General features: G+C 31.7%; 1 long non-coding RNA gene across 1 annotated transcript; it reads right to left on the reverse strand.

The window, feature by feature from the left end:
* Nucleotides 1-1357: 1357 nt before the first annotated feature.
* On the reverse strand, nucleotides 1358-8610 carry LOC132722506 (uncharacterized). Its single transcript, XR_009624617.1, has 3 exons — nucleotides 8097-8610; nucleotides 1856-1924; nucleotides 1358-1376 (listed from the first exon to the last, which is right to left on the reverse strand). It is a non-coding gene; the product is annotated as an uncharacterized LOC132722506 (long non-coding RNA).
* Nucleotides 8611-15929: the final 7319 nt, after the last annotated feature.

Genomic DNA, 15929 nt, shown 5'->3' on the forward strand with positions numbered 1-15929 from the left:
AAAAAGAAAAACATTTTTGTTTTTCATAAAAATTCTTAAAAGTTCAAGGGAGTAAAACTGATAATTTTTGCTAGACGGTTTTGTAAACCTTTGTTTTCAACATATGATGTGGCTATGACCCAGAAAAACTTATATTTAAGTTTGAAGTAAAACACCTTAAGAAATAAAGAACTTATAGTGAAAAAAAGCTGAAAAAATTTTAAATCAGGAAATCTTGAAATTCAGGCTATTTGTTGCCATAGCAACAAGAATTTTTAACATAGGAAGAAAAAGAAAAAGATGTGCATAATCTCCAGACTACCATCTACCCATATTTCAAGTTCAATAAAAATATTTTCAGTACTTTTGAGTTATCACTGGATCCAGGTTTATGTGTTAAATTTGCCATATTTTCAGACTTATTTGTTGCCATAGCAACCAGAATTTTTCAACATAGGAAGAAAAAAAAAGACCAGAATTTTCAGCATAGGAAGAAAAAAAAAAAAGACGTGGCATAATCTCCATACTGCCATCTATCCATATATCAAGCTTTTCATAAAAATATTTTCAGTACTTTTTTAATTTGCGTTATCGCGAAATGGATTCCAGTTTTATGTGTTTCAATTTGTGCATATTTTCAGGCTATTGTTTTTTTGTGCCATAGCAAACCAGTAATTTTCAACATAGGAAGAAAAAAAAAGACGTGCATAAATCTCCATACTATGCCATCTATCCATATATCAAGTTTTTCATTAAAAATATTTTCAGTACTTTTTTGCGTTATCGCGGGATCCAGTTTTGTGGACGGACGGGACTTGACGAGACTGACAGACAGACTGACAGACAGACAGACGGACGGACGGAGGGTAAACCTAAAGTCCCCTCCGGTTTTAAACCGGTAGGGGACAAATAAGAAAAAACCATAATAAGGTATCAAACTTTTAAAATTAAAGCACACTTTTCCCCTTACCTTGTACTTTAACATAATACATGTAAAACTGTTCCCATGGAAAATATATGACTGAAGAAAGGTAAATCCCTGTTGGGAGGAAATCCTTTGAGGCTATGTCCCTGGCTAAAAGCATTGTGCATTAAAATAAGATTTTTTCTCTCTTTATTCTATTGTTATTGTTAGGTCCACTGTTGATTTCATATATTATTTAAAGTTTAATTTTTCTCTGCTTTATTCTATACTTAAAGTAGGTGAAAACTGTTTGAACAGTGTAAAAATATAATTATGCTCAATAAAATGTAACAAGTTAAAACATGAAATATGATAAAAAGATATAATAAATCATTAAATACCAGTGGAAAAAATAAGGAAAAATAAAACTACAAAGAAAGCGTTTTAATTAATGCCTCTATTCATGAAATCTCACCAATAATGTCCTGTGTTGCTGCAAGGAAGAAAGTTCACATGTTCAATTAAAAATGTTTTGTAAATAAATAATGACGTTAATCAATTAAAACATCAAAAGTATGAACTAAATTAACTCCATTATACTATGTCAGGTATGAACACTGACTCTAGTGCTGAAACTTTGGCAAATTGCTGCCAAACTTTAACTACCAATATAAAGTCAGTTAGTGTAAGGGTTTTTTTTTGATATTAAACACTGCATAGAAATGTAAACAAAAAACCCCCAAAAGGCATTACATTTAGCTTATTTTTGAAGCACCTTATGCAGGCTTTGCCTTTATCACAATACTCTACAACACCTCTCCAATATACTACTTATTTCACCAACTCAATTTTATGCTTAGACAGAAATAAAACATACAATCCTAATTAAATATTCATTCTTAAAACAATTTAAAAAGAATAATTATGTTTATACTTCTTTCACATTCCAATTATTATACATAAGGGACAAACCTTGATGCCAGATGGATAGTGCACTTGACAATTCTCAGTGATCAAGAGCCTCGGCATGGCCAAATTATGCTAAAATCACAAAGGGGAATAACTAACTGAAACTATGTGCTAGATTTGTAGGCCTTAGTCAATATTGACCTATAATTATGACCCTAACGTAAATTCTTCAGTAGTTAGAAATTTGAAAATCCCCAATATTCCTTTTTTTCATAATCAAGATATAAAAGCTTAATTTGTACCTTAAGGTACACAACAATTATATATAAACATGTAAAAGTACTTTAACAAATCAGGTGATTAGTGTAAAATTATCAAACAAATAGATTACCTTGGAAACACACTTTCATAACCTGTGTTCACTTATCATTCTCTTATCAGGAAAATTATACAAACTACTAGAAGATAATATAGAAAACTCAAGATAGAACTGTACACTTTTCTTTGTACAAGCTTCCTAATATTCAGCAGGAGAAGCAAGAAAACCGAGATCAAGAAAAATAAACACAATAATAATGAAATGTTAAAAGTTTGAATTTGCAATGATCCCTCCTACACTTAGTTTACAGACCTCAGAAAATAAACATCAACAAAAAACATGAACATATGGTAGTATGACGTATATCAGTGTATTTCTATGAGCTGTATGACGGCACAAGTCTTCAAAACAATCATTATGGTGTATATATTGAACATTCTTTAAATGATTGCCGCTATATGTCAGACAAATATTCATGATGTCATTGCTAATTGTCCGCTGTTTCTGTAATACATATGCTATAAGCTTATGAGGTATATCTGCTAAAGGGAATGTCTTCTTCTAGGGTATGTCAGCTACTGGGTACTTCTGGTACTTGGTATATCTGCTACTCGGTATATCTGCTACTCGGTATGTCTGCTACTGCTGGGTATATCTGCTATTAGAGACTTATATACTGGCTTTTTCTACTACTGAGTATATCTGCAATGTTACTGGGTACTTCTGCTACTTAGTATGTCTGCAACAGGATTTTTCGCTTTACTGGGTTATTTCTTGCTAAATTATAACTTGGGTAACTTCTGTTCTTTAGTTGTGTCTATCCAAAGATTCAGTTACTTAATTGCATGACTGGGTAATTGATAAATTTTAACTACTGGAAATTGAATTGGGTTCTAAATTTTATTCTGTATGAGTTTTGTCTGCTACTAGGGAATATGTTCTTAGTGGTTACACCTTATACTAGAATTTTTGCTAAAAAAGAATATTTGTCTCTATCCAAAGTGCTCTTCTTATAATCTAAGTAAAACCTCCCAGTATTTCCAAATAGGTTTTAAACAACAAGTTCTTGAATTTATCTAACACAACCACCCAAAATCAGGAGTGCTAAACAAAAACTCAAAAGAAAAGGAACACAACATAATGTTGGTTATTAATCTTTCAAACCAGAAAAGGGGAATTACCTAAATATGCTGCAAAGGAACTTCAAAATGGATTCAAAGATCAAACAAACACCTTGTCATTCAAATAATGACCTTCACATTATAGTGGAACAGTATTCAATGTTAGTCATGACAATTTGACATCTAAAGCAGATTTTTGCAAGATAATATTGCAGTAAATCTCAACTTGAATACATAAAGTTGGTTTACATTCAAGTCTAAATCAAAGTACCAGATTTAATGACGAAAAAGAAGCAAAGAGAATCAGGTGAGAATATAAGTAGCAAAATTACTTTGTATACAGTATGTATGAAGTCGATAAATTTCCATTTTCCCCTATATTCATATCTTGATATACAAAACTCATGCAAGTCATCATTAACAAATTATAATTAAAAACTCTTAGTCTCAAATGTCTGTAGACTTTCAGGAACTAACCTTTTAAACTTAACAAAATTCTGAATTCAAAGTGTAAAAAATCTTACCCAAATATCCCTTAAATATCCGTAAGAATCCAGTATATTCTGTTTAAACAATTCCAATATACCTCACAAGAAAATGTTACATAACTATCGATGACTAAAGCATATATACTACTTCTATCATCAAAGAGATACAACACTTATGTGTACCAACAAACTAGTCATAATGAAACAAATTAATGATGTTTTCTTTACCATCTTTTGATGCCAGCACTTATACTCACTACTGTTAACATAGTAACATTTGTGGTGATTTTATTTTGTTAACTTCTATCAAGTCAGCATTTTATGTAAATACTGTAAAGTATTTAATTTAGATAATCACACCATTATTCAATAGACTGGTAGCAGGAATTATAGTGACTCATTTATACCACAGTCTAACCTAATGCCTTGTACTGATTGAAGCACAATTTTATTATTAGTAAAGAAATAATATATCCCAAACAGTGATTTTTTATAGCTAAATCAAATCACTGTTTGGAGTTCGAATGTAAGGAATTTATTGCAAAGGCATAGCCAGAGTGATATAATGATGTGCATCTGAATGACATCCATACCCAGGGCCTTTTTACCTTCTATAACAGGGGCCGGTATAGGGCTGCTTCCCCAAAGAAAATTTCTTTAAAATCATGCAGTTTTCCCCAAAAATTGAATTTACATTAAGTTTTTTCTTCCCCTTTTGCAAATATACCATGTAATTTTTCCCCAAAATTAAGGGCTGGGCTGCTTCCCCAAACTGTGAAAAAAAGCCCTGATACCTGATATTAAGCTAAATTACGCCCAAATTGTTTCATCACTTATTTTCAGAACGTCACATTTTTAATGGTTACTTCACATGTCTAAATATAGAATGTCAACAGTGATTTTATTGCATAATAACACACACTTTCGGTCATCTATGTTCAATAGAGAAAAATGCAAATCATATTAAAATTTGATATAATATACCCTTAAACTCACAATGAGGAACAAGCATATTCAGATAGCTCTGATCTAACTTAGTGACAGCCTGCAATACAACATTATAAAATAATTCACTAGAACTTTACAACATACAGCATCTTTTGTGAGGGCTGACAAGAAACCTATTCTCACTAGTGTAAAAGTCAATACAAATTATTCTTAAGACTACTTCTTAGTTACTAACCACTGTTCGTCTATTAGTGTAAAAGTCATTTCAAATTATTCTTAGTTTATTTCTCAGTTAGTAACCACTGTTTTCCCGTTAGTAGTTCAAGCCTTTGTCTATTTAGTGCCAACTATTATGAAGAAAATTAACAACATTACACCTGACTTTTTTCTGCTTAATTACACCTATATTAAACCTAAGTAATTAATTAGTTAAATCTATACATAAACAGCATGGCCTCTTGTATAAATTCATGCTCACATAAACAAAGCTAATATCTCAATATTTACTCCTCAAAATTTGTTTAATTGACTCAATTGCCTGGCTTTGAAGTGAGAGCTGCCCATTAAAAATTTGAGGGATACAACAAAATGCTTAAATGAAACAGGTAACAGTCTAGTCAGTTTACAAATGTGATGGCTATGTACTGACGATGCACACAACTGCCGTAACTAAAAAACCTTTCATACAAGATAATTCTAAAAATACAATTATTACCTTTAAAAAATTTACTTAGCAGTCATTCTCAGTATGTCGTATTAACTTACTTTCTCCAGAACACTTTCATTGTTTATAAAGAACTATTTTTCAAAGCTTTTGTAAAGTGAAGATTTCCTTTAGTATGCACAAAATGTTCTTTCTGCATTATTGTTACCATATATCCCCACGATATAGCTATTTTGGTATAACAAACAAAATTCAATACTCATTGAAATTACAACAATGTCACGGTAAACATTCTCCAATACTATTGCATTCCTATTTTCGTATAAAACACAGGTGTCTTAGGGCAAAGCTTTTTCAAAATCTTAAAATAGCCGAGAAGAAACAAATTAAAGTTACAGGAAAGGCTCGACTGCTGACAGAGTGTAAAGGTATGCCCTCGAACATTCCTGTATGAAATCAAATCATTGTACCAATTAAAATAACTTCATGATCACTACTTGATGCTACTCACGACTTTTTAAAAACTTCGTCTCCGAAATAAGAAAATTCAAACTTACAAGATTGGCAAAAAATCAAAACAATTCAATAGAACATGCATTTTGTTTAGTTTAATTGCATGTTGTTGGTTTTTTAATTACCAAACTGTATATCTTTTAGGATCTGAAATGCACCTGCAGCGAAAAATGTCTGCCCCCACTCGCTTCTTGCAAATTTTAAGTCTATCTTGAAACCTACTTGATGATCCATATTTGAAAATTATCACAACACAAAGTAACATGTGCTTAAAGTTAAATTGAAACTAAAGTGTAAACAGTTTCTTTTTTGAGACAAAGATCTCTAATGGCTTAATAAAAAGTAGAGATGCACAAATGATCATTAGACTTGATTTTGACTTGACTTGACTTAGATAAATTGTCAACAAAAAATTCACATCATCAGAGGATCAAACCAGCGACTCTTGGATTACTAATACAATTCTCTCCCTATTGAGCAACACAGACAAACTGTAAACTGCATAGATAGTTTAGTTTCGATCATTTCTCGCTTTCTATAAACTGCATAGATAACCAGTATATATATATACTTTAGTTATTAAAAAATTCATAGCTTATTCAGTTTCTATAAACTGCAAAAATTACTTAGATCTATAAACTGCACTGATCATTAAGTGACTATAAACTAAATACAGTTTTTTAGTTAGACAATTAAGTGACTATAAACTTTAAAGTTCATTTAGTTTCTATAAACTGCATTGACAATTTAGTAAGTTTCTATAAACTTTATAGATGATTTACTTTCTATAAACTGCTCTGATCATTTAGTTTCTATAAACTGCATTGAAAAATAAGTTTCTATAAAATGCAAAGATAATTTTAGTATCTATAAACGTTAAAGTTAATTCAGGTCCTATAAACTTTATAGATTATTCAGTTTCTATAAATTGCATTTACAATTTAGTCTCTATAAACTTTATAGATGATTTAGTTTCTATAAACTGCACTGATCATTTATTTCGTATTTACTGCATTGAAAAATTAGTTTCTATAAACTGCAAAGATAATTTTAGTTTCTATAAACTGCATGAAATCATTGCTCAATTACATGTATAACAATTTACCCTGATTCAGAACTGATAAAATTATCTCCTCTATTATAGTATTAAATGTATAATAATATAATAATATTTGTATTAAATGGTTATCTCCCCATTCTCAGACAGAGATGTTTTTTTTAAAGAAGTATATGTTACATTTCAACTTCAGTGCAGCATGCAGATTTTCACATCAAGTTACTAGATTAATGGAATATAAATCAATTCCCTTCTGACTTTCAGCATAAACAACTTAATTTTCAAGATAGTTCCTCTTCACATGCAACATGTTCCAGAGAGTATCAGCTACGTGTCCAAAAACAAGTTCGCAAAAATGTATGATAAAATCTATCTCAAATGTAGCAAAAAAAATATTCTTGTAATAAGGAAAAAAACTTTAAACATCCGATCTTATTCATAACCTTGTCTGGTCCAATCAGTTAAAAGTAAAAAAATCAATAGTTTGCTTAAAATCTTGTGATAACTTTTAACACACACACCTTGCAAAACTGAGAGATTCATTAATTTACATAGCTTAAAATTTTTTTTTCACAAAAAATGAAAAATTAAAATTCTTGTCATATTGTAAAAATTCATTTGAGTCCAATGCAGTATGTGTTTAAAATTCAACTTTTTCATTAATCAAATCAAATGTCAGAATCTATTATTGGTCTGACTATTGGTCCATTTCTGATGAATGAACAATCAGATTCTTGACCTTCAAGATAGTTCTAGTACTAGAAACTTAAGTCTTCAAATGGTGTACCAAAACGAAACTTAATTTCAAGAAACCGAAGTCTTCTAAAGCTCAAACCAATATTTACTCTTCAAAGTTTTGATAAATGAAAGAACCCTAACACTTGGACCAAGAAATTTAAGTCTTTATGTCAAGAAAGCTTGCACCAAGAGATAATATTTTCAGAGTTTGATAAAAAACTTTACTCTTCAAAACATGAGCCAAGAAACTATAGACACTTAATGCATCAAAGCTTAGACCAAAAAACAGTGTCTAAAGCTTTGACCAAAACACTTAAGGCTTAAAAGCTCACACTAAGATTCTGCATAGCTAAAAAACAAAAACTAATTATTTGCAAGAAAAAAAATCACACACAATAAAAATGGTTTTATTATTATCTTACAGATTTTTATATTTGATAATACATGGGTTCTTACCTGTTCCAGTATCTTGTTAAACACAGTACTTTTCTGTCTAATCCTCAACAAATGTTCGTTGTAACCCCTTAGTGCTGAAAGCGTCCCTTCTGCAAATAGATGTACAAGACCAACTTAAAACCATCAATAATCCAATATTACAAAAGAAAATAAACTGCTCTTATCAACACAGTTGATAAAATGTTTTCAACACTTGACTCTAAATATAAATCCTTGAAAATAAGCAGAAGGGGTTTACAGCTGCACCTTTGTGTCTATGACAGAAATGTATATTCCAGACACTTCAGGGGTTTTGTTCGAAAAAGTGTAAGGCTTATAATTATGTTTGAGGTATTGTACACAGCACGAAATCCTCTATACTTCTGATGGGTGCTCTAGATCATTCAAGTTTTCTTATCTTCCCTCAGAGATATAACATACAGGTATATAGACTCAGTATCAGGCAGTGTGCACAATTTCTATGCTATATAGCTACACATAGACTGGCTCATGACCTTATTTTTTTTTATTTATTTTTTTTATTATTTTCATTCTCAACTTGTAAAAAAAAAACTGAAAGCTTATTAACAGAAAAAAAACGCATGCCAATTATTTTAATTTTTCATGGAATTGTCAATACTAGGTTAATTTACTTATTTATCAGTATCATAATCAAATTAAAGTATACATGTATTACTACATTTAAATAAATGATAAACAAACTGCTTAATTCTATGCATAATTATCTGCCATAGCATTTAAGTTAAAAAGTGTGGAACATTCTAAATTACTGGTCCTAAGCACAATTGACAATAGGCAATTTGTGTTCCAATGCGTATCTTTTCAGTATTGTTTCAAATCAACACTACCTTTACATATTTCATTATGTATTTTCAATTTTCTTTGTCAATGATGATATAAGAGGATTGGCTAGTGGATTACATTTGAATAGGGTAGTTTGGGGCCGGGTGCAAATTTTAGTGACAGAGGTAAATTGTGTGAGTTGATATGCAGTAAGCATATGTGTATTGTTTATACATAGGAGTAATGTGTGACATGTCAGCATATGTGTTAGACATTTTCATTTAGTTTTTGGTTATGACTTGGCCTTAATTTCAATTCACAACCTTCTTTATTTTGGGTCACTGTTGTAAAGGTATATTAGAAGTGGTGTAGGGTTTGTGAGAATCATCACAGAGGAAGGAGCCAGTTTATACTGGAACCCAGTTCATACTGAGAGCCAGTTCATACTGAGAACAAGTTCATACTGAGAGGCAGTTCACACTGAGAGCCATTTCATACTGAGAGTCATTTCATACTGGTAGACAGTTCATACTGGGAGCCAGTTCACACTGAGAGCCATTTTGTACTGGGAGTGAGTTCATACTGGGAGCCAGTTCATATTTGGAGCAAATTTATATTGGGAGCCAGTTCATACTGGTGATAGGTAACAGAGTTCATTGAGTTTATACAGGTGAATAACCTTAAATAAGCTAAATATTTTCATCTGACATATTCTACATGATTTATTACATTATAATTTTGCTGAAACAACAAATTCTACTTTATCATCTCAGATACAGATTTAATAAGCTTTTGCAAACTTTCATTTCTCAATCTTTCATAATATTCATAGAATGTCAAATGTTTAGAATAAATTATCTTTTAACTGGGAAACTCATCTTTTTTGTAGGTACATAATCATTAGTATCCAAGGTAACTATTTTTGTTGAAAAGGCTTGGAAGTTACTTTCCAGTTGAAGATACAAAATTTCAAAATTCTGAATTTTCAATGGGTGATTCAAATTGAAAGATGACTGGTTAGTTAAAATGTTGTAATTATATGACTTCTCTGCCTACAAGGTATTTTCTGTTTTCTTGTTTGTTTTAGTCTAATGTCTAGGTAGTTAACAGATGTATTATGACAGAAGACTTCAGGGGTCTGTGTGATTGAGGACCTATTAAAGTGTAAGGGTATAGGACATACCAGAGTATTAGTAGAGAATAAATTCTAACTAGTTCTTTGTCTCTGTCCAACATAGGCCAATCCTTGGTGCACCATTTATAAAATAACCCTGCCCCATCCCCCTTAGGGAGTGTAGGGGGAATAAGCCAGGTTTTTGCCAAGCACAGCATATAAGATAACCTGATTTTCCGAGTAAGAAATAACAAAGGAATAAGCCTAACTAGCAAACACAAGAACATGTTGATATAATTTTGTTGCTATCACATTTACCTGTGATTTACTAGGTCTCCAAGTCAGAATTTTCACTATAAAAAGAGCCAGGGTTACAAATGACTGTTGCATAAAGCTCATCTTTAAGATCTTCATCTCCCTTTAAACTGTCATATTTCTGTTTGTTTTTTTTATACTAAACTAGCTTTAATCTGCAAACTCTATGTTTCTCAGCATAAGAAAATATAAAACCATATAACATTTGAATTTGAATATTATTATTTGATAACAAATTATCATTATTTACATACTGAACAATAAACTGGGCATGACATATTGATTAAATCCAGCTAAATGCAAAACTTAGAAATGTTGAGAAATTTATTAACATTTTTTGTTGGAATTTTCAAAAATGTGCATCTAAAAACAATTATTACTTTGTTTGAAGCATTCTGTGTAGTCTTGCTTTATATTATTTAAGAGTCAAACATAGATTATATCATGTAGAGTCAACCAAACACAGATCTTTTTTGTTTTGAGCGTTATATTTAGGAAATCACAAGTCAATTGGTCATTTGAAACATGTGGAGATTTAACAGTTTATGTAATATCTGATACCTTATTGCAGGATAGAGCATTAACAGTTAATTAAGTTAACATATTTATTCCATACAAGTTTCATTTACATCAGTTTCTAAACTAGTACCTCCCTGCTTATTTAGAAATAATTAAACAGCAATAGATTTAATTAACTCTCAGTTGTTTGAATACATTTCATTAATGCTTGATAATGAAACAATTTCTTGCAACTTGTTTTAATCACATTTGATTATGTTTTATGGAAGTTATAAGCAATATTATACATGATATAAATATCTTCCTTCCTTTCTTATGTGTCAGTGGACCTTCAAACAAGAATACTGTCCTCCTGAGCAGGCACTCTTTTATCCAGCTGCTAAAATTTAGAAGTGCTGAGCTGCTTAATTAACTTCACATTATCCTGTCACTGTCAAAACAACTTGCTCAATGCTGAAAGTTCTTCAATTTCCAATAGTTCTGCTTTAACTGTTATATATTTGTTTTTGCAATGGAAATGCTTTCTGTTTATGATGTATTTAAGTGGGGAGTAAAAATAGATTGATTCAGATCTCCAACAATCATATAGTTTGACCAGTTAAGTACACAAAGATAACATTACAATGTAAATGGACAAAGCTGAAGGCTGAGATCCACTGGTGATATCTGTGGTGATATCTGTGGAGATGTGGTCATGACCAGAGTAGGGATCAAACCCTCAATCCAAACCTTGAGAGGTACCGGTAGGCACCAAATTCACTATGCCACTACTTCCCTTTAACTTCAAGTTTGCATGAAGAAATTGTCTCTGTAGGGTATTGATTCTAGTTACTTGGAATACACATAGCTTGTTCTTTCAAGTTATTAATGTCAAAAAAACTTTCTCGTTTATCTAGTTTGAAAGTACAGACATAAATGATGTTCAAAGATTACAGAAAAATATACTTAAATCTTTTTTAAATTAAGGTGTATCCTTCAGAGAAAATAGATGAATTACATAGGTAATGTAAAGTTATATAAAATGCTCCACTTCTCTATTCACACTTATAACCAAAAAAACACACTATCTGCCTCACAGCTAATTCTCTAACTTTATATTTAGAAGCAAATTGGAAATAATTGCTTAAAAAATAGAAAACTAGACAATCAGCCAAAAAACTTGTCCAAATTATAGAACACTTGTAATGAGGGTGCAATAAAAACGTGAAATATTCTGCCACAAAACAAAGAACTACTTCTCTATAATAAATTCTAAAGAGGTTGTTTATGTACTTTTAATTCATTATCTGTACCCCCATTAACTTGAAATGAATTTGCTCTGCTTTGAATTAAGACCTGACCATTGTTAGTTTTAGGGAGTTCAGTATAGAACCTTGTCACAATGATTTGAAGTGACTGACCTGGTTCTAACACTGGTAGCATTATCATTACCACTGCTTGTGTTCAAAAAGTCAACATTTTGTAATTATAAAGCACTTTAACCCATTACGATATACACGCCTTTTAACGCCTTTTTCACCCCCCCCCCCCTTTTGTTGTCTCAAATGGTGAAAAAATGCCTTATTTAGGCTCCCAACACTTGTTTTTGTTTGAGAAATGTTGTTAAAAAAAGTGACCTCTTTTTCGGCGCGGCCCCCCAAGCAAAAGATACATCAGGGGGTTGCCAGAAGGGGAATGTGTCCCCTTCTGTTTGGGGGGTTTGAAGGGGGGGCGGAGTCCCCCTCATCGCCAAGAAAATTTTGGACTTGTGAGAGGCTATAAATGACCCCAGATTGATCATAAGGTAACGTGTAACCAACGCTGAAAAGCATTTGACTCTATCTCAATCCATTGAGAAGTTGCAGCACTTTGAAATCAATTTTGATGGAAAAAATCAACACAAACTAGTGATTTTTGGCAATTTTGAGATGTCCCCTCGTTGCCATGGTAACAGAAAATTTAAGCCTGAGCATGTTGTTGCAAGGGCAATGGTCCAGTCAACATTTGTGCCAAGTTTGATTAGTGTTGAAGTAGTTTTTATAGTATTATAGCAATTTGAACTTGTAACGGGAGACTTTTCAATGAAAACAGCCATTTTTCACAAAATGCTCATGAAGTAATGGGTTAAGTAACAAGATCTGTAAAAACAATATGGCATGTGAGTTGATTATTTTCTGCATTTTTTCAAAAAGATAATAATATATATATCTTTTTTTTTATTTAATTTAGATTTTTAGTCACTGCTAGGGGTACAGATTATTTAATTTATTTTTGATCTACTACAAATATGTTTGTTTCCATGTCATTAACCTGTAATACTATAATAATTTTGGCCTGAAGCTTCCTTTCAACAGTGCCAATAAAATGTGTGCAGTTATGTACTTGTTCTGGAAAGGTAACATGCATAACAAATGGGTGTCCAATGGCCGAAGACATTTTAATCAAACAAATCTGCAGAGAATAAATGCTACTCCTAGCTCAGTAATACAAAGAGCATAATAAGGAAAGGAAAGTGGACATCTTGTTATGATCATTATATTTTACTTTTCTTACACTAATTCTGTAAAAATTTTATATTGAATATCCAATTAATAATTTCAACGAAAATGTTTTATCAATGACACCCATCACACCAGAGTAGACAGTCTTTATGGGAAACAGATTGCAAGTCTTCTAATTGTAAGCCAACAAATGTTTTAAGGTAGCTCGCTACTTTCCGACCGAAATTTGACAATATCTCAGATCTTGATGATTTCTAGTATACAGACATGTAGATATGTAAGCTTTACTTCTGCAGCATTATTTTATAAATAAACAGCGATACTATGACGTCAAAGCGCCCTCTATCGGTGGCGGCGAAATTGCGTCTTTTTTTTATCAATAAACATGTCTGTTTATTATCAATTTTCATCCGATTTCCTTCATTTTAATTTTATAATGTTCAGTAAATGTATGTCTTTGTAATGATGTCTTTCTTGAACATTTGCTTAATACTCTGCGATTCTGTGTTATTTTCCCTCTCGTTCTGACGTCCATATTTGATGCAAATATCGCGCGATATCGCAATAAAGATTGTGAAATAATAAAAAATCAACACGGTGAATTTTGCTTTAATTTTTTTAGCATGTAGTGAAGTCATAAAAGAAAATATTTATGCAATAAAAATATAGGGTCAACGCGTAAGATATTTTGCTATTACTATTTGAATATAAAATAAAGGGTGAGTAAAACGTAATGATTTTGGTGACGTCAAATATTTTTCTCAAGGAAATTTTCACGACTTTTTCGATAAATAACATACTGACAGGAATAAAAATGTGTGAAAACCATCAACAACAATAGTTTGTAGACATGTTCCGTAAAAATGTTCTTTTTAAAAGTCCTGGCAGATGCCTGCATTTCGATGAATATCTTCAATTATATACATGTACAACAAATCAGGGTATAACTGTCTGCAAAAGTTGGTATCAATCGCTGAAAAACTGCAACGAATGGATATAAATACCTCGAGGACTGAAAGACAATTCAGAATATTGAAAGATATAATTAAAGGGCCACCTAAGTGGAAATTATAAAAACATAAATTTTGCAAAGAATGTCAGAAAAAAAGAATGAAAAGGCTGATGCAGTCGCAATGTCATCATGTTATGTATATCTCGGTACAACATAAACTTCCATGTTATCATATGTAACAATTTTGAATTGTATATATCAGTTAGTAGGAACAGAGACATAGATAACATCTATGTCTGTGGTAGGAAAATAAATCAAATTTACGTTTCAAAAATATATGATCAACTGGAAGTAGCAACGATTTGTACGTAAGCCATGATTCACTGGTAGTCTTAATTATATTATAAAATCTAGCAGACATTTAATTCAAAAAATTTTCTACACGTATATAAAATTTATTTATTAACAGCCATCAGATATTTTATTTCTCTCGCAGCTAAATACCCTGCACTAAGCGTGAGACTCACATTTAAAGCAGGAATCACGCTCTCATGCTATGGCTTTAATTTCTCACGTATTTCACATAATTACAGATATTCTTATTTATTTTTAAACTAGCTGACTCGCGGTATGCGTTTACTAGCGCATCTTTGAGGCGACCTGAAGCCGCGATCATTTCTCGATTAAAGGCGAAATTTTCCGTTGAATTTATTTTGTATGTTCAGAAGCGGAGAATTTTGCATATTAAATACAGATTCCCTTGTATTGAAGACCATGTAGGATCCTCAATTTTTGAGAATATGGTTGTGGGAGAAGCTCGTTTTTTGTCTGCACATAATGCAGTGCTATGTAGAGCCTATGAAAATAATGAACTATGCATTTTATGTTTTATATTTTCTTATTTTTATTTGTTTGGGTCGTCAGACCAAACAAATAATGGTAGCGAAATTTCAGACTCTAATGCTGTTAATTGCAAATGCCGAAAGTAGTCCGCTTTTTTGAAGCGGTTACTTCCCTTTATATGTTACACTAAGGCCGAAAAATTCAGGGGAGATCACTGCGTAAATATGGTCACATGACAGGCGCGTTAATTTTCAAGCAAAATAATTCCCGAATGGTCGAAGATTTCTAATATTGTTTTATTCTTTATAGATATACATGCTTATAGTAAGCGTAATGATTATTTACACAACTGTTAAACAACAGTTAGCGTCGTTACAAACCCTAATTTAGAATAACATGCTTTTCTTCAGGCCGTATCATATAAATTCACCGTGGCCGAGGGGTTTGCGCGCTCGCTTAGGAAGCGAGAGGTCTTAAGTTCAAATCCCAGTTCAAGCAACTCATTTTTTTCATATTGTTTAAGTCAAATAAACATTGGATTGAATAACAGTGTTGCAATTAGTCTTATAGCCAATCTGCTATAATTAAAACGCTGGAAAGCATTATACTATTAGCACTATACAAAAACAAATTGTTTTATAATCTCACAACCCTCACCTTTCTGACATTCTTAGACCCTAACAAATTCAGCGCCTTCTGTGCTTTGATTTAATATTGGGTTTAACGCTGCTTTCAACAGTATTTCAATTAAAGCGGAGGGAATTTAACGGTACCAGTGTTTCTCACAGTATCAACTTCTCTTTGGAAATGAATGACAGGAGTCCGAG

This window comes from Ruditapes philippinarum, unplaced genomic scaffold (assembly GCF_026571515.1).
Source record: "Ruditapes philippinarum isolate M1 unplaced genomic scaffold, ASM2657151v2 ctg8372_1_1_1_1, whole genome shotgun sequence".
NCBI lineage: Eukaryota > Metazoa > Mollusca > Bivalvia > Venerida > Veneridae > Ruditapes > Ruditapes philippinarum.